General features: G+C 41.9%; 1 long non-coding RNA gene across 3 annotated transcripts in view; it reads left to right on the top strand.

Moving 5' to 3' along the window:
- LOC141569987 (uncharacterized) overlaps window positions 1–23,631 on the top strand; it is a 112,867-nt gene that overhangs the window by 86,537 nt on the left and 2,699 nt on the right. The window contains exons 2-5 of one of the 3 annotated variants that reach the window (XR_012493750.2): window positions 4,420–4,542; window positions 4,679–4,768; window positions 5,093–5,252; window positions 9,223–9,396. This is a non-coding gene — a long non-coding RNA (uncharacterized LOC141569987). Of the gene's footprint in view, window positions 1–4,419; window positions 4,543–4,678; window positions 4,769–5,092; window positions 5,253–9,222; window positions 9,397–23,631 lie in introns of those variants that run through there. The other 2 variants (XR_012493749.2, XR_016018367.1) reach the window with 2 other exon arrangements.

Below are 23,631 nucleotides of genomic sequence, written 5' to 3'. Positions count from 1 at the left end.
AAGAGGGGGGTGAAAAAGTTTGATGAGGCAGAGGATATTTACATAATCTAAAAATACCTGCCCACGAATTACTTATTAATTGCAAAGGGTAAAAGTGATACCTTTACAATGAAAAACCAGATGGACACCATTTTAACCAACGTATCCAAATTAACACACCGTACATCCAACCCAACAGAAAATCTGATGTGTTCTCCCTTCAAACATACCCAGCCAAATGACCGTCATCTCTCACTGAGAGATTGCTAATCACTTCCTGAAGGGTGTCCTTGTTTCCCCTTGTCTACCCTCAGTCTACTCTCAGCACCGCAGCCAGAAGGAAAATGTGAGTCACTTCTCTGAGCAAAACCTCCTCATGCCCTCACATCTCTCAGAACCCAAGCCCAAGTCCTCACAATGACTCTAGACCCACAAGGTCTGGCCCCTGTGCTGTCACCCTTGCTTACTCTATGTGGACCTGTTTGCTGTTCCTCGAGTGCATCAGACAGGTTCCCATCTCAGGGTCTTGGCACGTGCTGTGTTTTCTGCCTGCTTCAGTCTTCCTCCAGATAGCGGTAGAGTCTGCTCCCTCCTCTCCTTCAAATCTTTGCTCCTGTGTAACTCTTCAGTGTAGCTTTCCCCAGGAACTACTTAAATCACAGCTTCCCTTCTCCTCCACCCTGGCCGTCCTGTAGGCTTCCCTGCTCCACTTCCTTTTGTACCTGCTAACACTTTCTCACGAGCCATGTGATTATTTACTTTTGTTAATTGTCTGTCTCCCCACACTACCATTTAAGCTGGGAGAAATGTATCCCCAGATCCTAGACCACAGGGGACACCTCCTGAAATGTTGAGTGAATGTATGTACTGATTGCATATCTACTACTCATCACCAGAACTGCGCTAGGCATTGCATGAGATGGGAAAAACAAACAAAACAAAACAAAATCTAAAACTAAATTTAACAAAAAACATTTGCCATGGTCTCCAGCTCTCCAAGCCTGACAATTCAGTGGGAAAGTAAAACAGACACAGACGAGCATTATGCACCATCAAATGCCGAGTTGTTGCTACTTTCTGCACATGTGAGCTTGGTTCCAGGAAGGGCACAGTATGTGCTCAGTGGCCGGCATTCTAGAAGTGAGGGGGCTGCTTTGGATAGGCAGGGGTGTAGGCAAGGAGAGTGACACCCCTAGGCACAAGGAGACACTGCTCAGATGCTTCTTCCAGAGCCCTGGGGGCCGGGTGGCAGAGTATAAGTCAGGCCAGGCTGTGGAAGGATTTGTGGCACTCAGGGTCCTTCATATTTCCAACCCACTCAGCCCATCCTGCGTGTCTTCAGCTGGGCTTGCTGTCTTAGTTTGCACCCCCGGGGAGCAGACCTGAGACAAGGATCTGAGGCTTCTGCTATGTACCTGGGAGTTATCCCAGGAGAAAGTGAGACAGGGAAGGGAAGTAAGCTGGTACAGGTACTTGTGCACAAATGAGCAGGATACCCCTGCCGGCCCCAGACTAATCCTGCCAGGGACACGGTGTGGAACAAGCCTCTGAGGAGTCTCCTTGACTCCCATTCTTCATTGGCTGGGGACTGCTGGGATGCGGGGCATCCACTCCCCTGGCACCTCCAGCCTGCCCCGAGCGGAGCCCCAGAGACAGAATCAGGACCGAGAGCTGCAGGTGAGCAGGAAGAATCATGGGCATGAATAGAATCATTGAGCACCCAGAGGCTAGAGGCGGGTATGAAAGCATCAGCACATTTGGCAGTTTTTATGCATTTATAGTAAGGAGAAGGGTAAGTTGTAGAAACCAAAAGCATGATTTTGTTTTCTAATAGAGGGGAGTAAGAATTCCCTTTGTACCACCGCAATGCCTAATTCGTTGTAGACGTCCTGAGAAACCCAGTTCCTATTACCTTGTAAAGACACAGAAAGGCCTGACACATCTAGTAAAGCAGATGGATGGGGCTAAACTATCCTTCCTGCTAATGACTGTAGGGCAGCATCAGTATCATTAAGCTTTCACCAAGCTGACTTCGCCATGGAGACTGAGTGTGGGACAAACAAAGAAAACCCAAGTCATACCCCAATTCATTCACAACGGCAGATGGAACTTGTGATTTAGTTAGTGTTCAAATTCAGTCCTATAATTTCCAGGTGAAAATGTAAAGCAAAACCCGCATGTCTCCTGACTGATAGTACATTTCTGAGAAGAAGTAAACAAGATCACGAGGCCTGGGACAGCTTTGTGTCTGAAGGGAAATGCCCTGGAGGGCTGGCTACCTTTGGAAATCTTTTCAGTGCAAACGAAAGGAGAGGGATCCCAAGACGTGCTCTGTCTCTCTCTGTGAGTCATGTGAGCCAAAGGGTGTAGGCAGTAACTTCCAAGGTGTAAGAGCAAGGAACTTATGAAAAAGGGGAACATGTCTCCACCAGGACGAGTCAGGGTTCTGGGGAGCTGGCGGCACACAGCCCTGCCAGCTGAGTGGGAAACACCCTTGAACTCCGGAGGTCTGTCAAAACCATTTCCATCAGAAGCAGCCCCACCTTCCACCTGCTGGTAACTGGAGAACGCGGAGGCACTTCTTGTTCTGGTGGATTTTTCTTGACTCCTGGACCTGATAGGAATGTGACTTGGGGGGCAGCCAGCCAGGCCTGAGATGTGGGAGGCTGAGGCATTTCAACAGCTGCTTGGGGGCGGGCAGCACATTGTAAGTGTCGGGGCAGTTACCATAAAGTTTAGTATTCCACCTCTAAACTTTCAAGAAAGGGATGCAAACGGACGCTTTATGGTCCTGTTTGAGAATTCAGTGAATGAGTCAATAATTAGGACCATTTACTTAATCTAAGGGGAGGGAAAAGCAACATTTTTTGTCTTGTTCTCCATGGATACTTCATCTGTGAGGCCCTGCCCAGGGACCTCCCTCGTGTCTGTGGAATCCTGTGCCCACCGTTGGCCAGAAAGTAGCCCTCTACATCTCTCTGAGCACAAAATGAGGTCCCAAAGGGAATGGTATAGCAATGCCTGGTAGATCATGTTGACGGACCCTCTGCAGCCTTCCCCTGACCATGGTTCAGGGGCTAAGGAATCTCTTTTCCTCCAGGCAGCCACCCCAATGCCACAGGGGCTGGGCTGGACTCTCCTCCCATCCCCTGCCTCCCTGGCCTCGATTGCCCATCTCAGAACCTTGCCTGCTCCTCTTGTGCCTTCACATTCATAGTCAGACAAGCATTGTCTCCCTGGTCCACAGGAAGGGCGAGACTGGTTTTACAGGTAAGGGCAGGGAGGCACAGAGGCTGGCAGTTGGTTAGTGGCATCCAGCTGGCAAGTGGAAGAGGAAGATTCAAAGTGGAGATTTTGTCTCCAATGTGAGGGCTTCCATTTTACCCCAGTATCCTCTCCGAGCCTATTCCAGAAACAACCATTTGAAAGTACAAACCTGTTATCACTTATTAATAGGAAAGGGATGGGTGTTCCGCTTTGCTCATTTCCTGGATAGGTTGTCTTACCACAGAACACAGCTAATGCAGGGCGCAGTTGCCAGGTGAGACAGTGACGACGCCAATGATAGTAACCACCATTCATTGAGCACCTACCCAGTCACAAAGCTAAGCAATTTATAGGCACTTTTTTCAAATGAACCCTTTAAACAACTTTATGATTGAAGTAATATAATCACCCCCATTTTCAGATGAAAAAGCTGAGGCTTGGTTACATACCATGCTGTAGGTCCCAAAGCCAGTAAGTGGTCAGCCTGGGCATGCAACCACCCCAGGCTGCCCCTGACCTTGCCCTTTGGCCTCAAGCAGCTATGTCACACCATACACCAGCAAGCCACCTCTCCTCAGGCGGCAACCTACAAACTGCCTAGCCAGTGGACCAGAAGTCCTGTTACTAATAAGACAAATACCATATGATTTCAGTTACATTAGGAATCTTAAATAAATAAATAAATAAACAAACAACGCAACTCAGATACAGAGAGCAAATTGATGCTCACCTAATGGGAGGCGGATGGGGGGGGATGCGTAAAACAGGTGAAGGGATTAAGCAGCACAAATTGCCAGTTATAAAAATAGTCATGGGGTTGTAAAGTACAGCAGAGGGAATCTACTCAATATTGTAATAACTCTGTGCGGTGCCAGGTGGGTACTGGAGTTATCATGCTGATCACTTTGCAAGGTACATAACATGTATAATCATTATGTTGTATACCTGAAACTAATATAGTATTGTAACTATAATTAAAAAGTTAATTAAAAAATTAATGAATTTTTAAAAACATAAATATTGGCATTGACGGAAACTGAGAAAAACTTAACTCTTAGGAAGTACAATTAGGTGCTAAGCGCTATTCTAATCACTTTCTTTATTAACTCATTTAGCCCTCACAACAATCGTTCAACGAAATATTAACTACTATCGTTTCTCCCCATTTTATAGGTGAACAGCCTGAGGCATAGAGTCTAAGTCACTTGCCCCAGTGTATAAACCACAGGTGCAAGCTGGGGCCCAGAGTTCCTGATCTGACCACCTGGGTACACTCATTGCTCCTCGACGTGGCAGGTAACAGGCCTCCTTTTCACCCTCCAGGTCAAAGGGTGAAGGTAGATCCGGAACAATAGATAATCTATTCAGAAACAAGGTATTATTTGGATTGAGGTGGTTTTGTTTGTTTGTTTTTGTTTTCTTTTGTTTTTAGGCAGAGGGTTTATTCTGGCAGGTACTTGAAAGAGAAGCTGCTTGATCCAGCCTCAGAAGCCACTGAGAAGCATTTTGCTTTTGGAACTGGGTAAGAGGACAGTGTAGACACAGGCCTTACTAACAGTGCTGCTGGCAGCCCGTGGGGCTGGCAGTGGATCCTCGGGGGTGTCTGTTACCAGCACATCTTGTGCTGTGTGGTAGGATGAGAGGCAGCCGCCAGCTTTGGTAACGACTTCCTGCTGAGACAGGGCGTTACCTGATGCCACCCGAACCTGCCAGTGGGGGGATTTTCAGAGAGGACCAAAGCATGTCCTCTTCTAGCATCTCATTTTGTGTGTGATGCGATTTTAAAGGGTCGTGTTTACAGTTGATATCTTCCTCAACCATAGCTCAAACCTTTTTTCCTCTTCAGCCGTGAGCTCCAGCAAAGGGAAGGAGTCATGTGCGATTACAAGGTCTGAGGACCTGAACCCAAACGGCGACCCATGTGTTTCATGAGAGACATGAGTATTTTCCCGGGTACATCACAGACAGATGCAGAAGGAAAATCCAGGAACCCCATTTCCTCAGAGGTAAAGCTGTCTTCCTAGGATACCTTCCTTCCCTTCCTCAGTAATGGCTGGGAGCCATTTCCTTTCCCTGGGAGAAGGGGAGAGAAACCTACATTGTTGAATGCCTTTAATGTGCTATGTGAAATGCTTTCAAAATAATCATCTCATTTATTCCTCACAGAATCCTTTTACTTAATCTTCACAGAATCCTTTGCCCCAGGAGTTATTACATTTATTGTGCAGACTCAGAGAGGTTAAGCAACTTATCTAAGGACATACAGCTAAAACCAGGATTCAAACCCAGGTTTTTTTGTTTTTGTTTTTTCAACCACATCCCTACCACCCTCATGGGCCTTCTCAAATCTCTACTCAGAAAATAATTTGTCCCCCCTCACACACACACACACACACACACACACACACACACACACACACACATGCCAAACACAAGGTAGTTGTTTAATTAAAGCTTGTTGAGGGAATTGATGAATGAATAGTATCTTTTTTAGTTAACACTCACTTTGCCATTAGCTTCTCTGTGAATCCCCATAGCAGGCCATTTTCCAATTCTTAATACCTCTCCCAAATACTAATCTACGCCATACAACTATTACTTTCTTGTAGGGTTCCAATGGACTTAGATTAATTTTTCTTTTCCACCTCATCTGTTCCAAAGTTGAATCCTTTGGGTTAAGCTGCTTTGCTTCCACCATCCAAGTCAATACTGACAGGATTGCAGACCTAGTAAACCTCCAAATCTGCAGGTCCAGAAACAGATTAGGAAATAAGAATGTAAGACAGTTATAATCATGATGTCACTAGTACCCAATGAATGGAATTCTTAACACACACCACTGTTGGTCATCCATCGTAGTACATCATTCATGCGTTTTAGAGTTACAGCAACTTCGAGTTTAACTTGTTCATCATACACTCATTGTCTGAAGCCGTAGCAAACCTTGATATCCATCTCCTTCTATTATGTATGCTGTATCTACTCTTTCATTTGGAGTGATTAATGAAAGTAGTGCAGTACATGGTATGCTCAAAATTCCATAGTTTTCTACTCAAAAGTGTTCTCTCAGTCCAACATTTTCAAAACTCAAGTTTCTGCAGAGACTTACCCTTCAAAATAAAGGGAAAACATTCTTTTCATGCATGGCCCTGTTCCTGTTTATGAGTCAGGAACTTTTTACTGCGAGAAGATAGAAACGAGGGATAGTTAAAACTGAAGTGCAATATAGTAGACCAGCTATGACTGGCTCATAAACTCTTGGATTGTTGAGACTTAAAGAAAAGGTGAAAACAAAGAGAAAATTTTACCTGACTCACTTTTTCTAGAAGTATATATCTCCACATGCTAATTAACAAATAGAATGGCATTGGGTTAATCCAATCGTACAGTGATTATTGGGTAAATGCAATTGTCAGATGGTGCTTTACCACTGAGGTGTTCCCTACCATAGTGGGCAATGCAGTGCTTCTTTACCTTGGTAAACTTCTCCTGGAAAAATACAATGATTTTCACAGAAAGCAAAGAAACATTCCCCTACAACATCAGTAATTAACTTCTATGTCTTATTTTCATCCCCTGAGAAGGGTGCATTTAAGGGAAAATTATCAAAAAACAACAAAAAAAATCAAGGATCAAATTGATTAATATTTGATAAAAGCTAAGGCTGAGACACGGGAAGCTAGGAAAAGCTCATCTTGGCCACCATGCTGCCAAAATAGCAATAACAAAGGTCCACAGTCAAGCTATAATAAATGTAAATGTGTGCAAATGTATGCTCAATTTTTCTTAAATTCATTCATTCTTTCTTTCATTCATTCAACAAACTTGTTCAACTATATATAAGGCACTTTTCTAGGTGCTAGAGGTATAACAAGAAACAATACAAAGCCCCTGCCCTGATGGAACTTATATTTTAGTGGATTAAAATATATATATATACACACACACGTAAGATATACTACATGACATACAAAATAATTATATATTACATTAATATAGTTATATATTCGCACAATTTAATAATATAATATATAATATCAGTGATAATTGCCATGAAAAAATATACAATAGGGTAAAGAAGATGGGGGCAGACACAGGGGATGTTATTCTTTCATGTTGGATGATGTCAGGGAAATCCACTGTGATAAGGTGACATTTGAGCAGAGGCCTGAAGGAAGGGAGAAGAGAGTCATGCTGACCTCTGGGGGAAGATGGTTCTAGGCAGAAGTTACAGGGACAGAATCTCTGAGGTAGGAATAGGTGTAGCGCAAATGAGAAGCAGTGGTGAGGAGGCCCTGAAGCTGGAGCAGAGTAAGCACAGGGAAGAGTACCAGCAGATGAGGGCAAGGAGGGAATGGGGCCGGACCAGACAACACATTGTGGGCCGTTGTAAGAATTCTGGTTTTTACTCTGAAGGCGCTGAGAAGCATTGGAGGGCTATTGACTGAGGACTGACATAGCCCGTTCTACTAAAAACAAAATAGAAACACTGACTGCTGAGTAGAAAATAGACCCAACGGCAGCAAAAGCAGGAGCTAGGAGGCCATTTGGAATGTTTTATAGGCAAGAGATAGTATGAAATGCTGCTGATAGACCAAGTAAGATGAGGACCAAAAATTGAGCACTGGGATTTAGCCCTGGTGATATGATCAAGAGCAGTTTCAGGGAAGGTGAGGATCAAAGCCTGACTGCAGTGAGTTCAAGAGAAGATGGTAGAAGAGGGGTGCAGACACTCTTTTAAAGGGCAGAAGAATGGGAGGAAACAGAAGAGGAACTGGGGGCCAAAAGGGTATGACTTCAAGATGGGAGAAATAGGGGGATATTTGTATGCTGAAGAGAGTGATTCAGTAGAGATGGAAAAAGTGATTTCATGAGAACAAAAAGAAGCAGAAGCTGGAGAGATGTAAGGGAGGCAGGGCTTCTGTAGCACTGGAGGGGCAGAAGTTAGATAGGTACCCTCATTAATGGTTCACAGATATGGAGAGAAGGCCATGAAGGCAGATGGGTGGGTAGATGAGGTGGTGGAAATTTGATAAAGCCCTCTTCTGACCATTTACTTCCTCAATGAAATAGGAAGTAAGGTCACATACACAGAATCAGAAGAAGGTGAAGATGGAGAAAGGGAATTTGGAGCTTTCCAGAGAGAAGAGAAGTTGTGAATAGTCTCTTAGGAGAGCAAGAGGGTAAAAGGACAACAGAATCCTGGCAGGGATTTCCAGGCTCAATAAGCTCCTACTCGATATTAGTGTTATAAATTTGAAGTGAGACAAATCAGATTGATTATATGTTTTTCTCCAGTCATGTTCAGCTACCAAGCTCAAGTATAAAATAGGTGGAGGGTTGGATTCAACTAGAGTTAGTGTTTTTCTCAGGGGAGCAGGACAAAAGGATAGAAGTCATGGGATTTGAGAGTGCATAGTTGAGAGTTACAAGTTAGTAATTATAATGCTATGTCATGTGATATGAGCTGTGTAAGGAAGATAGGACAACCCAACTCAGGTGAGGGACAGTAAAAAGGTTATCGGGTCACTTGATTGTAGGTCTTAGTGGGATAAAAAAATTGTTAGAGTTGGGGCACTAGAGGGAGTAAACTGTAAAGAGAAGAATGGGTTGCTTAGAGACAATCTTGACCTCATTTACTAATGGAAGGAATGTGTATTAGGTTCCTATTGCTGCTGTGATAAGTTATTAAAATGTATTGGCTTAAAACAATACAATGTTTTATTTTATAATTCTTAGAGGTCAGCATCCCAAAATGGGTCTCACTGGGCTGAAATCAAGGTGTTGGCAGGGCTGTGTTCCTTTCTCGAGGCTCTCAGGAAGGAATCCATTTCCTGGCCCTGTTCAGCCCACAGAGGTCACCCACATTTGCTGGCTCATCTTCCTCCACCTTCAAAGCCAAAAATAGTGGGTTGAGTTCTTCTCGTGCAGCATCATTCTGACTTCCTCTTCCTGCTTCCCTCTTCCCCATTTTAGGACACTTGTGATTACATTGGACCCCTCTGGATAATCTAGGATAATCTCTTTATTTAAGGTCAGCTGATTAGCGATCTTAATTCCTCCTTTGCTATGTAATGCAACACATTCATAGATTCTAGAGATTATAGTGAAGATATTTGGAGTGTGTGTGTGTGTGTGTGTGTGGGGGGGGGGGTTATTATTCTACCCACACAGAAGGAGTGCAGTTATTGGTAAAGATAAGGTCTATGTATCACCATGGGAGGAGGTGGCTAAAGTAGGCTAGAGGCCAAGATCATAGGAGAAGAGAAGGGCCAGGGAATGAGAGGCTAGGATATTGGAAAGAGTATTGAAGAATATTGAAATCACCAAGAACTATATAGGAATAGTATTGGAGAAAATGATAGTTAATAAGGAAATAAAAATCATCAAGAAATGGAGAGTAATAACGGGGGTATAAAGTAATTTGCATCGACCAATTGTTGCGTGAGAGGTGGTATTAGAAATAGATGTAGCTAAAGTTGGAGTCAAGGGAGAAGACATTTTCTGAGCTCTGCTTCTCTAGAATATTCATAAAAGGTAATTAAATGACAGAGAATTCCAGAACTGTAGAATTCCCTTATTGCATGTCTCAAGATAAGCTATCATAACCATGGTATTATTTTAAATTGTTCAAAACTTTTAAACATCTATTATCTTCATATATGCTCAACTGTGAGATGGAAACAGGTGAACCATATTGTCCCTCTTTCATAGTTTGGAAAATAAGGGATTGATTAATAGCAAATAAGTGGAAACATTAGATCTATACTGTGCCCATTCAATTACTTAGCTGAGTGATTGAAGATATTGTGGAAAATACAATAGAATATATCATACAGTTTCTTTCCTTCAAGAGACTAAACTGTTGGATTAAAAATCTCTTTGAAAAACTGATGAAAGATAAAGCTTTTTGTCCCTAAAAAGGCACATAGACACACACACACACACACACACACACAGTTTTACTTATAATTTCATGACACCTCCAGTTCCTGTAATATCCAAAGGGACCCATATATCCCAGGGTAAGAACCTCTTGTCTAAATGCTGAGATAAGACTATACACAATAGAAATGGACTAACCATGTAAGTCACAAGGGAGGGTATAATTAAGTGCCAAATGAATGAGTAGTTATGAGACATGAACAGCAATATGTCAGTGACTTGGAAATAATTGTGGGAAAACTGCATAAAATGTTGAAGAATTGAGATGATTTCATGGAAAGGAGGAGAGACAGAATTGCAAGTAGGAAGGAGGAGAGGAGAGGAATTAGAAGTCACTTGGAATATTTGAGGGACAGTTAATAGACCAGACTAACCATCTGTGAAATGTGGGCAAAATAACTTCAAAGGTATATGTGTAAAAACTAATTAAAACTTTTGGTGAAAGGAGCCTCCACAAAGCATTATTAATATGGTAGAAGGACTTGTTTCAAAATGAACAGTGCATAAAATTATTCTTGTAATTTTATAAATTTTACAATAAAAACATTATTGATTCAGTAGGGATTTCTAAATGTGTGCTAAACTCTTTTAAAAGGTTTCTCTACATTTAAAACATTGAAGCAGAAAAAAGTAAGTTTCTCATTCTGAGACGGTTCTTATAAAATCATATAAGAACTACTTGAATATATTTTTTCCTTTGATTTTTATGTATTTGTATATGTTCTTAGCTTCTTCTGAAAAACTAATTTATGAAGATGAAACAAAGACCCTTCTTTATAATTGGGATAAGTAATGCTTCCATTACTTCAAGAGTGGGTGTGAGATCCCAAACTCATCTTCTAATCCCTTTTACATGAACTTTCTTTTACTTTCTACAACATATGAGTTACCATGTGGAAGGGAGTGAGTATACGAGTAAATGTTAACACATTGAGGCTACTTTCATAGCATTCAGAGAAAGAGTCAAATGTTCAGCAATTCTAAGAGGGGAGTTGATAACAGTACAGGCCTACCTCAAGAAACAAAAAAAATCTCAAATGAACAATCTAACCTTACACCTACAGGAACTAGAAAAAGAAGAACAAACATCCCAAAGACAGTAGAAGAAACAAATAATAAAGATCAGAGTAGAAATAATTGAAAAATAGACTAGAAAGAAATAGAAAAGATCAATGAAACTAAGAGCTGGTTCTTTGAAAAGATAAAATTGATAAACAGCCAGAATCATCAAGAAACAGAGAGGGCCCAAATAAATAAAATCATAAATGAAAGAAGAGAAGTTACAACCAATAGCACAGTAATACAAAGGGTCATACACGAACACTATGAATGATTATATGCCAATAAATTAGAAAATTTAGAAGAAATGCACAAATTCCTAGAAATATACAATCTCCGAAGACTAGATCAGGAAGAAACAATCTGAACAGACCATTACTAGTAATGAAATTGAATCAGTAATCAAAAACTCCCAAGAAACAAAAGTCCAAGACCAGATGGCTTCATAGGTGAATTCTACCAGACATTTAAAGAAGAATTAATACCTATTCTTCTCAAACTATTCCAAAAAAATGAAGACGAATACTTCCAAACTCATTCTATAAGGACAGTAATACCTTGATAACAAAACCAGAAAAAGACACTACCAAAAAAGAAAATTACTGACCAATATCCCTGATGAACATAGATGCAAAATTGCTCAACAAAATTTTACCAAATCAAATTCAATAATACATTAAAAGGATCATATACCATGACTAAGTGGGATTTATTTCAGGATGCTTCAAGATTCACAAACTGATCAATGTAATACACCACATCAACAAAACAAAGGATAAAAATCATATAATAATCTCAATAAATGCAGAAAAAGCATTTGACAAAATACAACACCTATCTATGATAAAAACACTCAACAAAGTAGCTATAGAAGGAACATGTCTCCACATAATAAAGACCATATATGACAACCCAAGTTAACATCATACTCAATGGTGAAAAGCTAAAAGTTTTTTCCCTAATATCAGGATCAAGACAAGGATGCCTACTGTCACCACTTTTATTCAAGATAGTATGGGAGTTCCTAGTCACAGCAATAAGACAAGAAAAATAAATGGTGTCCAACTTGTAAAGGAAGGAGTAAAATTGTCACTGTTTGCAGATGACATGATACTATACACAGAAGACCCTAAAGATACCACCAAAAAACTATTAGAACTAATAAATGAATTCAGTAAAGTTGCAGGATAGGAAACTAATGTACACAAATTAGTGGATTTCTCTACACTAGTAATGAACTATCAAGAAGAAAAATTAAGAAAATAATTTCATTTACAATTGCATCAAAAAAATAAAATACCTAGAAATAAATTTGACCAAGGAGACAGAAAAGCTGTATTCTAAAAACAATAAGACAGTGATGAATGGAAATGAAGACAACACAGAATAAATGGAAGAATATACCATGCTCATGGATAGGAAGAATTAACACTATTAAAATGTTCTTGCTACTCAAAGCAATCTGCAGATTTGATGTAATCCCTATCAAAATACCAATGGCATTTTTTACAGAACTAGAACAAATAATCCTAAAATTTATATGGAACAACAACAACAACAGCAACAACAAACCCGAATAGCCAAAACAATCTTAAGAAAGAAGAACAAAGCTGGATATAGTTTGAAAGCTCCCTGATTTCCAACTATACTACAAAGCTATAGTAATCTAAACAATATGGTACTGGCACCAAAACAGACACATAGATCAATGGAACAGAATAGAAAGCCCCTAAATTAACACATGCTTATGTGGTCAATTACTCTACAGCAAAAGAGGCAGGAATATACAATGGGAAAAAGACAGTCTCTTGAATAAATGGTGTTGAGAAAGCTGAACAGATACCTGCAAAAAACAAAAACAAAAAAAAAAATGAAGTTGGATCACTTTCTTACACCATATACAAAAATAAAATGGATTAAAGATTTAAATGTAAGATCTGACACCATAAAACTCCTAGAGGAAAGCATAGTCAGTAAAGTCCTTGACATCAGTCTTAGTAATATTTTCTTGGATATATCTCCTCAGGCAAGGACAATAAAAGCAAAAATAAGCAAATGGCATTACATCAAAGTAAAAAGCTTTTGCACAGTGAAGAAAACCATCAATAAAACCAAAGACAACTTACTAAATAGGAGAAGATATTTGTAAATGATATATCTGATAAGGCGTTAATATGCAAAATATATAAATAACTCCAACTCAACATAAAAAAATATTAAAAAATGGTCAGAGGACCTGAATAGTCATTTCTCCAAAGAAGACACACAGATGGTTAACAGACATACGAAAAGATGCTCAACATCACTGATCGTCAGGGAAATGCAAATCATAACCACAATATCACCTCACACCTGTCAGAATGGCTATCATAAAAAAGACAATAAAGAACAAGTGTTAGTGAGGATATGAAAAAAAAGGGAACCCTTGTATACTGTTGGTGGGATTGGAAACTATGGAAAACTGTAGAATTTCCTCAAAAATTAAAAATGTAACTACCATATAAATTAGCAGTTCCACTCCTGAGTATTCAAAGAAAATAAAAGCACTAATTCAAAATGATATATACACCCTTATGTTCATTGCAGCATTATTTACAATAGCCAATATATGGAAGCAACCTAGGTGTCCAACGATGGATGGATGAATAAAGAAGATGTGATATATATAGATATATATATAGATAGATAGATAGATAGATAGATAGATAGATAGATAGATAAAATCACAGAATATTACTCAGCCATAAAAAAGAATGAAATCTTGCCATTTGCGACAACATGGATGAAACTAGAGAGGGTATTATGCTAAGTGAAATAAGTCAGAAAGACAAATACCATATGATTTCATTTATATGTGGAATAAAAAAATAGATGAACAAATAAAACAGAAACAGATTCATAGATACAGACAATAAATTGATGGTTGCCAGAGAGGAGGTGAGGAGAATGGATGAAAAAGGTGAAGGGAAATAGGTACAAACTTCCAGTTATAAAATAAATGAGTCACAGGGATGTGATGTACAACATAGGGAAAATAATCAATAATATCATAATAACTTTGTATGGTGACAGATGGTTACTATACTTATTGTGGTGATCACATTGTAAGGCATATAAATGTTGAATCACTATGTTGTACACCTGAAACTAATATAATATTGTATGTCAACTATATTTTAATAAAAAAAAATGTTTGAAGAACACTTAATGTCAAATGGAAAACAGATGAATGGCGATAAATAATTCTATCTATAGCCCTGAGTTGCCACACTGGAATCTAAATCTGAGACATTACAGGGAAAATCTGTGCACGACTCATCAAAGGGCTGAATTACATCAAAATGAGATCCAGGTTAGGAATGTAGAGACTGGAGAAATCCCCTAAAGCAGATTTTTCTGAACTAAATTCCCCTTGGCAATAAAGCCATAGAGAGTAATTATGAGTATCATAGAATCATAGAACATTAGGACTGGAAGGGATCAAAATGTCCTCAAGTCTGACTCCCTAACTGACACGTGAATTTCCTCTCCAACATGCCAGCCTCTGCTCTGAGTAAACATATCTGGATGTGAGCAAAGTCAGTGGTATGCTAGTAAATGCTTAACAACTGAATCCCCAAAGGGGAAATAAAAGATTCTGGCTTGCAGCATTTGCTAATTTCCATGGTGTAAATACTCCCGCCATGGCTTATTCAAGCTACCAACAAACATGACTTCACCATTATGTAGTATTTCTACCACACAGATGCCATGGAAGTAAATAACATCAGGAGCATAGGTAACGTAGTAAAATAATTAGGAACTGAGTAATTTCAAATATTTTTATCTTTTTAAAAATATAAGTTGCTTAATTATAATGTGATAGGATTTGGCTTATAATAATGGTTGTACATAATAAATTGGCTCTTGTGAGTCAGTATAGGCTACCTCTGACACACCACTATCGTAACAGCCCTAGAAAGGACCTAGGACCATGCTCCCCATGAAGGACCGTCAGCAGGTCCTGATCCATAGTAACTCCACAATCTCATCACCCAAGCACTCAGTACTCTTAAGCTAGGACTGTCTTCTTTGTTTCACTCCTGTTTCTCTATAGTTCCTTCCAACGACAAACACCACTCACAAAAATATATTAGGAGATATATAGAGATATTAAAGAACTAAGGAGATAGATAGAAATTTTTATAAACTTGAGGTAGGATAGACTTCTTAAGCATGACATGGGATCCAGAAACCATGAAGAAAATAATAGATGTGATTTAATCACTTTAAAGCCCTTATATAAGAAAATATTTCATTATTAAAAAGTTCAAGGAAAATCATAGAATGGGAGAAAACATAAGTTACATATCTAACAGGTTAGTGGCCATACTCCACATAAAAGCGCTTAGAAATAAAATGGAAGAAACCCAGTGGAAAAATGGATCAAGGACACGAACAGATACTTAATAGAACCATAAATGTCAGTAAATGTATGAATAGATGTTGAAAGAAATCACCACAAAATGATGAGATACCTTTTTCACCTAAGAGATTAAGAAACTGTCATGCGGGGTATCAGGTGGGGTCTCAGCTCCCGCTCCCCACATAAGAATGCAGGACACGGTGAGGCCAAAAGGGAACACCCACAGAGCCATAGGTAGGGGAGCCATACCACTATAGTCTCACTGGCAGCTGGGTTGGAGACACAGGAAACAGAAGCCACACGATCGGCAACCCTCACTCTGCCGCTTGCTGGCTCAACCACCATCTTCTTGCTAGCCCCCATTTTCTGCTAGCACAGCCACAGCAGTTATATTAGTAGCCAACGATTCACTGGTTACAGCTGACGGCCAACTAGCCACAGTTGATGGCCATTTACTACCTGAGCCAGCACCTTTCCACGTGAGGCCGAGAGCCTGGAAACTGCACTCCTGGCTCTGTCCCCACAGAAACATTAACATGTTTGGTAACCCCAGGGTTGGGGAAGGTATGGGGAAACAATCATTCGTACATTGTTGGTAGAAGTGTAAATCCATGAAACCTATTCAAGGAAAGAAACAGTAACATCTAAAAAAAGAAAAATAAAGGAAAATATACATACCCCTTCACCCAACAATTTTGTTGTGAATTTATCTAAATTTTTTTAAAAAGCTAAGATATATTTACAAAAATGTACAGCACGGTTTTAACTGTATAATATTAGAAACGTTCTCTAATAGAGGATTAGTTAGAAATCTAAGATATGGCAATACAACGCACGACCATTAACAGTTAAAGGCCTGGATATGCAAATATTCATGCTCTCCAAGATATTTCATTGCGTGGAAAAAAGTGCCAAGCATAGTGTTTAGAATTATTCCATTTATGTAAATTTAAAAGGATGTGTGTAATATGTTTATATAATCAGGTCTTTTTCTGGAAAGAAATAAAATAAATTGTTAACAGCCATTACCTTTGGGTAGAGACCAGAGGTTAGAAAATAGAAGATGTTCACTTTTTGTTTTTGATCTTTCTATACTTTAAAAAGAAACCCAGGTTCATGTACCACCTTTGTTTAAAAACTAATTTTTTTTTAAGATTAGAAATAAATGAAAGTGTCTTAGTTTTGGCTCTCCAGAAGCAGACCATGAGACAAGGATTTGAATGTGAGGATTCATTCAGGAGGTGAACCTAAGAAACATGAGTAGGGATTGAGGAAGGGAAACAGGAAAGGGAAGGATGTCAATCAAGAGTGTGTTGTCAATCAAGTTACCACTTTGGAAAGCTGGAAAATCTGTGATCCAATGTGAAACTTGTACCCCAGAATTAACCACCAGAGGCAAAGGGGCTGAGGTGTGCATCAACTTCTGTGGGTCATTGATTGGTCCCCTCTTGTGTGTTCTTTCCATGGGTCATGACAGATAGAGCAAGCTCTGGTGGTCGTGGGAAGCACAGAGTTGGCCCAGCCTTCATGGCCATGGTAGGTGGAGGGCATATGGGTGGGCACTAAGCACATCTGCTACAGAGACCATAGCCACAGTAGCAGATTATGATAAATAAATAAAATGTGCATGTTTACTGACCTCGCAAGTTCATGTCTAGGAAGCTCCCTCCTGATATAGTAACATACCGGTGCCCTGATCAACAATTCAGGAAGACGGATTTTATTGCAGAATTGTTTATAATACAAGTAGAACCAAACAAAAGAACAATGTGAATGTCAATCAGTAGGGAACTGATTAAACACATGATGGTGTATCCTACTTATGAAGCCAAGAAAAAGAATGAGGTAGATTTATTAACTTGCATGGAAAAAAATCTCTGAGACACATCACATTGTGTAACAATATATATAGTAGGATCTCATTTTTATAAAGGAAAAATCAAAACAAACAGGTGAAACACACACCAACTCCCAGTGCGATGTGTGCATTTATGTGTACTCAGATAAAGATCGGTAAAATAAACAAGTTGCAGGAGTGAATGCATGCAAAGTATACATTATTGTATGTTTCGATGTATTATTATACGTTTTAATTTACTAGAAGAACTCACATTATGTTAAAAGGGGGCTAAATATAGTGCCTACTCCTTAGATTATTGCAGAGACTAACTGAGGTAATACATGTGAAATATGTAGCATAGCGCTACACGTACCATCTGCAATATATAATTGGATGATTGCTATCAAAGGAGATGGCTTTCCACGGCATGAAGACACCTTAAATATAAAGTAAGTCAGACATTCTCCTCCTCCTTCCACGTCACTCTATTCACCCATTTATTCGATGACTATCACTGAAGTACTTTTTGCAAATCTTGCAGGTCACTTTGCAGCTACCAACCAGGCTTGGGAAATGCATCAGGAAAGAGGACTAACTCCTGCCACACAGACTCACACTCTACTGGGGCAGACAGTGATCAAATAAACCTGCAACAGGGCAAGTGGTGATAAGTGCTCTGGAGAAAGCTGAGGTAGGGGAAAGGGGATAGGAGTGTTGGGGGAAGCTTGCTATTGTTTACAGGTGGTCTCTCATAGAGTGGCATTTGAGCAAAGCCTTGAAGATACAAGGAGAGAAACCTGTGACTATTTGAGGATTAAGCTTTCTAGGAAGAGAGAAGAACAAAAGTAAAGGCCCTGAGGCAGAGATGTGCTTGGTAGAATTGAGGGTGAGCTAAGAGGCCAGTGTGGCCAGAGCAGATGGGAAGGGGCCAGGGGAGAGGTGGAGGGTGAGCTCCCACAGGCAGTAGGTTCTAGAGCCTGTGGGCCCGGGTGGGCAATGGCAAGATAGGAGAGTCTGACCGGATGAGATGTAAAATGACTGGGGTTTTAAGCGGGGCTTGATGTTTTAACATCACTGTGGTTTCTGTGTAGACGATGGATTGGGAGAGAGGAAGGTGGGGAGGGAAGATGCATGAGGTTCTCCTTTACAATTGTAGGAAAAAGAAGATCAAGGCTATGGCAGTGATTGTGGGAAAGAGGGAGGGGATGACGTGAAAACAAGTTAAATGGTGAAACCAGTAGAACCTGGTAATTAGGTGTAAAGTATGAAGAAGGGATAAAAAGGAGTCAAGACTGAGGCTGAGATGAAATTGAAATTGCTGTAGGGAACAGCTACAAGGAGGTCTTGAGAGAAAGGGCTGCGCAGGATGGACCCTGCAGCCTCTTGCCCAGCCACCATCCCCTTCTACCTGTTGCACACTTGAATTCTCCAACTGTACCTAATTATTCAGTTACCCGGAATGTCCTTGCTTTGCTTGGCTTCCTAGAGAACTCCTCATCATCCTTCAAAACCCAGCTCAGGCATCACCATGGCTGGGTAGTTTAAGGCCACATACAGCTCAAATGAATCATTTACTATTCCGTGCCACCCGGGGTCATGTGCACAGTCTAATGCATAGCTTCCCAACCAATGTTAAGCAGCACGTGGTGTTTTGCACATAGTTTGTGGGTGTGCCCTTGGGCCTCAGGGAGTCCGCATTGGGCCTAGAGCAGCTGGAGCTCCTGGCCAGTTGCCTCCAGCTGTGAACAGTACATTCATTGACCCTAGAGTCAATGAATATTTGTGTGGTAAGAAATACTGTCATTTGCTGCACATGCTATGCCCTGGGGGAAAAAAGGGATGCGCTATGATAATTGTTCAAGATGCTAAATTGGAACTCTTTCAGTCTCAGTGTCAACTGAAGCTCCAAAACAATAGATGAAACATTCCAAAGTGAGCTGCAAGATTTGCAAAAAGTGCTTATGAAAACTAGTTTTATACTCTCAGCCAACCACCCACCTCCAGGCTATAAAAGACAACAGAGAGGCCAAGAAAAGAACTGAAGTTTACAGCAGAGAATTTTTTGAGAGAAAGCCAAGCTGGGCTCTCACCTGGAAGGATGGGGTGACTTTCCCTACCTCAAACAATGTATAGGGGCTTTGAGGAAGGATTGGAAGGATTAGCCTATATCCCTTGAAGCTCAAGGACAGCATGGGCTGGGGTCTGGCTGAGGAGTCTAGAGGGGAGAGCCTGGCGGCCAGCAGCTCTGATGGCAAAGCCAGGAGAGGGAGCAGCTTCAAGATCAGCCTGCACTCAAAGTTGGGGGAAGAGGATTTGCAGCATTTCTGGAGGGTTCTGTGAGGGCCATTCAGCAGAAAGAAGGAGCAAGACAGCCAAGTAGAGGAATAGAGAGTGATTTCAGATTTTCAGGAGCTGAGAAAAGAGTGGAAAGAGAGCAGCCAGAGCAGATACAAGCAAAACATCAAGGGTCTGCAGTGGAGACATCCCCAGGATTGAGGCTGAGCAGGGAATGGGAGGTGGGGGTCTGGGAGAGCCTGTGAAGGCTCCGTGCAAAAGAGAAGCTGCTGGAACACTGGTCAGGCCCAGAGAGTGCAAACACACTGCTATATGTAGTCCAGTAAGACCCTCATGGCTCCCTGACTTTCCTTCTCCTCCTCCCCCCAACCCATGCAGGAGGAGTCAGAACCACAGCTGGGATGGGGTGGAGTTACCTTGCTCCTGCAGACGTTAGCCTGAGGGCAATGCGAGAGAGAGAGAGAGAGAGAGAGAGAGAGAGAGAGAGAGAGAGAGAGAGAGAGAGAGAGAGGGAGGGAGGGAGGGAGGGAGGGAGGGAGGGAGGGAGGGAGGGAGGGAGGGAGGGAGGGAGGGAGGGAGGGAGGGAGGGAGGGAGGGAGGGAGGGAGGGAGGGAGGGAGGGAGGGAGGGGAAGTTTTACTGTGAAATGAAGTGTGAAGCTTTTGATTATTACACTTGATTAGCCATATTAATTACTGACATGAGATGGTGCATTGAGATTTAAATGACTGGGGCACATCTAAATGTGATTAGAAAAGTCATGGGCCCCTGCATTGTCCCCCAGAACCGAGAAAGGATGGCCCCAGGAGATGCACTGAAAGGAACCTGAAGATAAAAATAAACTTACCTTGTCATTACACCCTGTGGTTCCTAGTGTGTCCATCCTGACAAGTGTGCTTCTCTTTCCATTCTCCATGCCACACACCACCACCACCACCACTCAGGCTTTTGGAGGGTAGGTGTAAGCAGGCGCTGACACCCACAGGTGTCCTCAGCTCTGGTGCTTGGAGCACAGGGGAGGCAAGATGGAGTCTTGTGGATTGATCCCAATGCCGTCACGCCATGCTTCCCTTCTGTTTCTTTCTTCCTAGTTTTCTCAGTTTGAGCTCCTCATCTCTGTGCCTTGAATGAGTTCTAGGTGTGAGGTGGTATGGGCCACCCTCAGCCCCCAACTTAGCGCTGGGGGCTTCCAGGTGAATCCTGCGGCAGCTGACACCCAACACCTGTTACTTTCAGCTGCAAACACACCTTTATCCCAGTACACCTTACAAAAACCATCATTCGGACTTGCCTGCTCTAACTGCAACAGTTTTAAACATTTCTTTTCCCAAGTTCACCACACTATACCACTACGAGCTTCCTGTCACCACATGAAACAACAGTTCTTTTACCTACACAAGCTCAAACTGACATCCCTTCTTCTCCATCTTCACACGTGGCCACTTAGTTTCCTGTATTTTGTGATACAGGCATCAGTCACTACAGTCAAAGGAGAAGGAGAATGCCATGGGCATCACCAAAGAAATGCTGTGCATTTAAAGCAAAGGGGAACGGCACAGCTCCCTTGGAAACACTGTCAGGCTTGCTGAGGCTGACTGCTCTCAGCTCCAGACTGTGGGCACTGCAATGCTCCCAGAAGGGCCCAGCCTCCAAGCTGGGATTTGATTTGGCCACGGAGGGAGGAGTGTGAGAGCAACAGGCTCTCACAGGGTCATACTCCCTTCACCCATGGGCACACCAGGCCTTTCCCAGCTTCTTTGCTTATTCCTGGCTCTGCATCCTGTGTCATCCACTCAGCTGCATCCCTGCTGTCTGACTTCCTGGACTCTGGGTCTTACTTTCCCAGGTCTGCAGTACATGCCTGCTGCCAAGCCAACTCTCCTGGGCTCTGTCTCTCCGGTGCCAGAGCCCTGGTTCCTCCTGCTCCCAACTCTGGCTCACCTGAGCCATAGGATCTTCTAACCCTATTTCTGGTCTTGGATCTTTCTGGCCATCCCTGCTCAGTCGTAGCTCAACCCTGGTATGGTCTTATTGGTCATGGAATATTGAAGTCATTGAGTTTTTATTAGAAAGGGTGGGGACAAAATGAGGGCATGAGGAAAATAATCTGATACCAAATATCATCTGAGCTGAACTGGAATGAAGGTATTTCTGAGGAAGTTGGTCAGAAAATTGCAAACAGACTTTGGGGTGTGGTTGGCTGTCTCCAGCTATGTATCACACACTGGTGACGACGAGCTGCACCATTATTTGGGACTCTGTAAAGACTACAAATGAAAAAAACACAATTGTCTAATAAAGTATGATTCATCTTGATAAAACTCTGGCATAAAACAAGAATAGAATTTTGTTGTTTGGTCTGGCAAACAGTTTGCTTTGGAATTACTAAAATAATTGTAAATGAAAAGCCTGCTCCCAGAATCTTTGAAGCTCTGTACATGAAACACTCTTGAGTAGGTCCATAGGTTGTTGGTGAGGGGGCCATTCCTTTCTGCATGTGAATGAAATGACCTCCTCTTTGCCAGACGTGCAGTGAGACGAGACCACCTCCCTTAGATCATATTTGATGTGTCCTCTCTCTGTAGATGAGCCGCCAAGATTTCTTCACTTTCTCCTTGTCAAATACAACTCTAATGCCATGCCTTGCCAACTGCTTCTCCCTTGCAGCATAATTCCTCAGAAGCAGGCAAAGGGCAGCCCCACGGGACAGCCATGTTCCCAGGGTCTGGATCCAGGTGAGGGAGGCAGCACAGGGCTTTGCCTGTGGCCCTCTGCCCTTGTGCAGAGGAGGACAGGTGCTCAGTTAGGAAGCTGTGGCCTCTGGGCACTTGCTTTCCTTCTCCACTTGCCAGGCTCTTGGGGTGCCCTCTTCTACTTGGGGCACCTGCTGTTATTTCCAACCCTTTACAGGACTGCATGCTTTTTTTCTTCTTCTTCAGTCCTTGCAGCCTTTGCTTTCCCACAACAGGAAAATATGACAGCAGCCTACACAACATGACACAACCCATGACATCACGGCCACTAAGAAGGGCCTCTGAATCTTTATTGGGGGACAAAAGCTTTCATTCCTCAAATAGAGAAAGGGTTACAGTGTGAACCCAAAATTCCCAACTTCTGTGACAATTGGGTTAATAGGTGTATTGACAAATTGGTCCCCCTCCCCTCCCAGGACCTTGAGCTGCGGTTCTAGTGACCATACAAATATTACCATTTCCTGTGACAGCCACGTCGTGAAAATAATGCAAATGACAGCAGATCCTCCCCCTCCCAGTGAGTAGATTCTGATGAGGGAGTACCCAATTTCTGCTGGAGACATCGCCCACCCTGTCAGCATGTCATCCCTAGCACATCGCATTGCAGGAGGGGTGACTGGGGAGTGCTCCACCACCAGCTCCGGGCAGGCCTGAATCCTGAGGGCCCACCGAGCATCGGAAGTGGAAGATTTCCCCATAATTCTAACACTCTAATCCTTCCTGGCCACTTCTTGTTTTCCCACTTTACCCAAGGGGAGGGTCTGCCTGGGCAAACATCATGCCCTTTCCCTCTCCGGCCTTATGCTCAGAATTCTGAAGCAGGCGAGGGAGCACGTAGCTGTGCCCTCCAGCCCCCGGTGGCAGGGGAAATGGCCTCACATTGGCCCTCAGCAGGAAGACTCCAGAAATGACCACCACACTCCATTTGGGAAGGTTTTATAAAACAAGTTCTCCCTAAAAAATATATATATATATATTTTTTTTTTTTAAATGAAAACGTGTTGTATTTTCTAAGCAAGAACTGTACTGCCTTCCCAATGACAGTTTTTGAACATTTCAAAAATTTTAGAGGGTGAGTCAAATTTTCTT

Source organism: Rhinolophus sinicus, chromosome 1, assembly GCF_057876585.1.
Source record: "Rhinolophus sinicus isolate RSI-liver-muscle chromosome 1, RSI-T2T, whole genome shotgun sequence".
NCBI classification, from domain to species: domain Eukaryota; kingdom Metazoa; phylum Chordata; class Mammalia; order Chiroptera; family Rhinolophidae; genus Rhinolophus; species Rhinolophus sinicus.
Note: the sequence above shows the minus strand (reverse complement) of the source record. Positions and strands in the feature narration are given on the sequence as shown.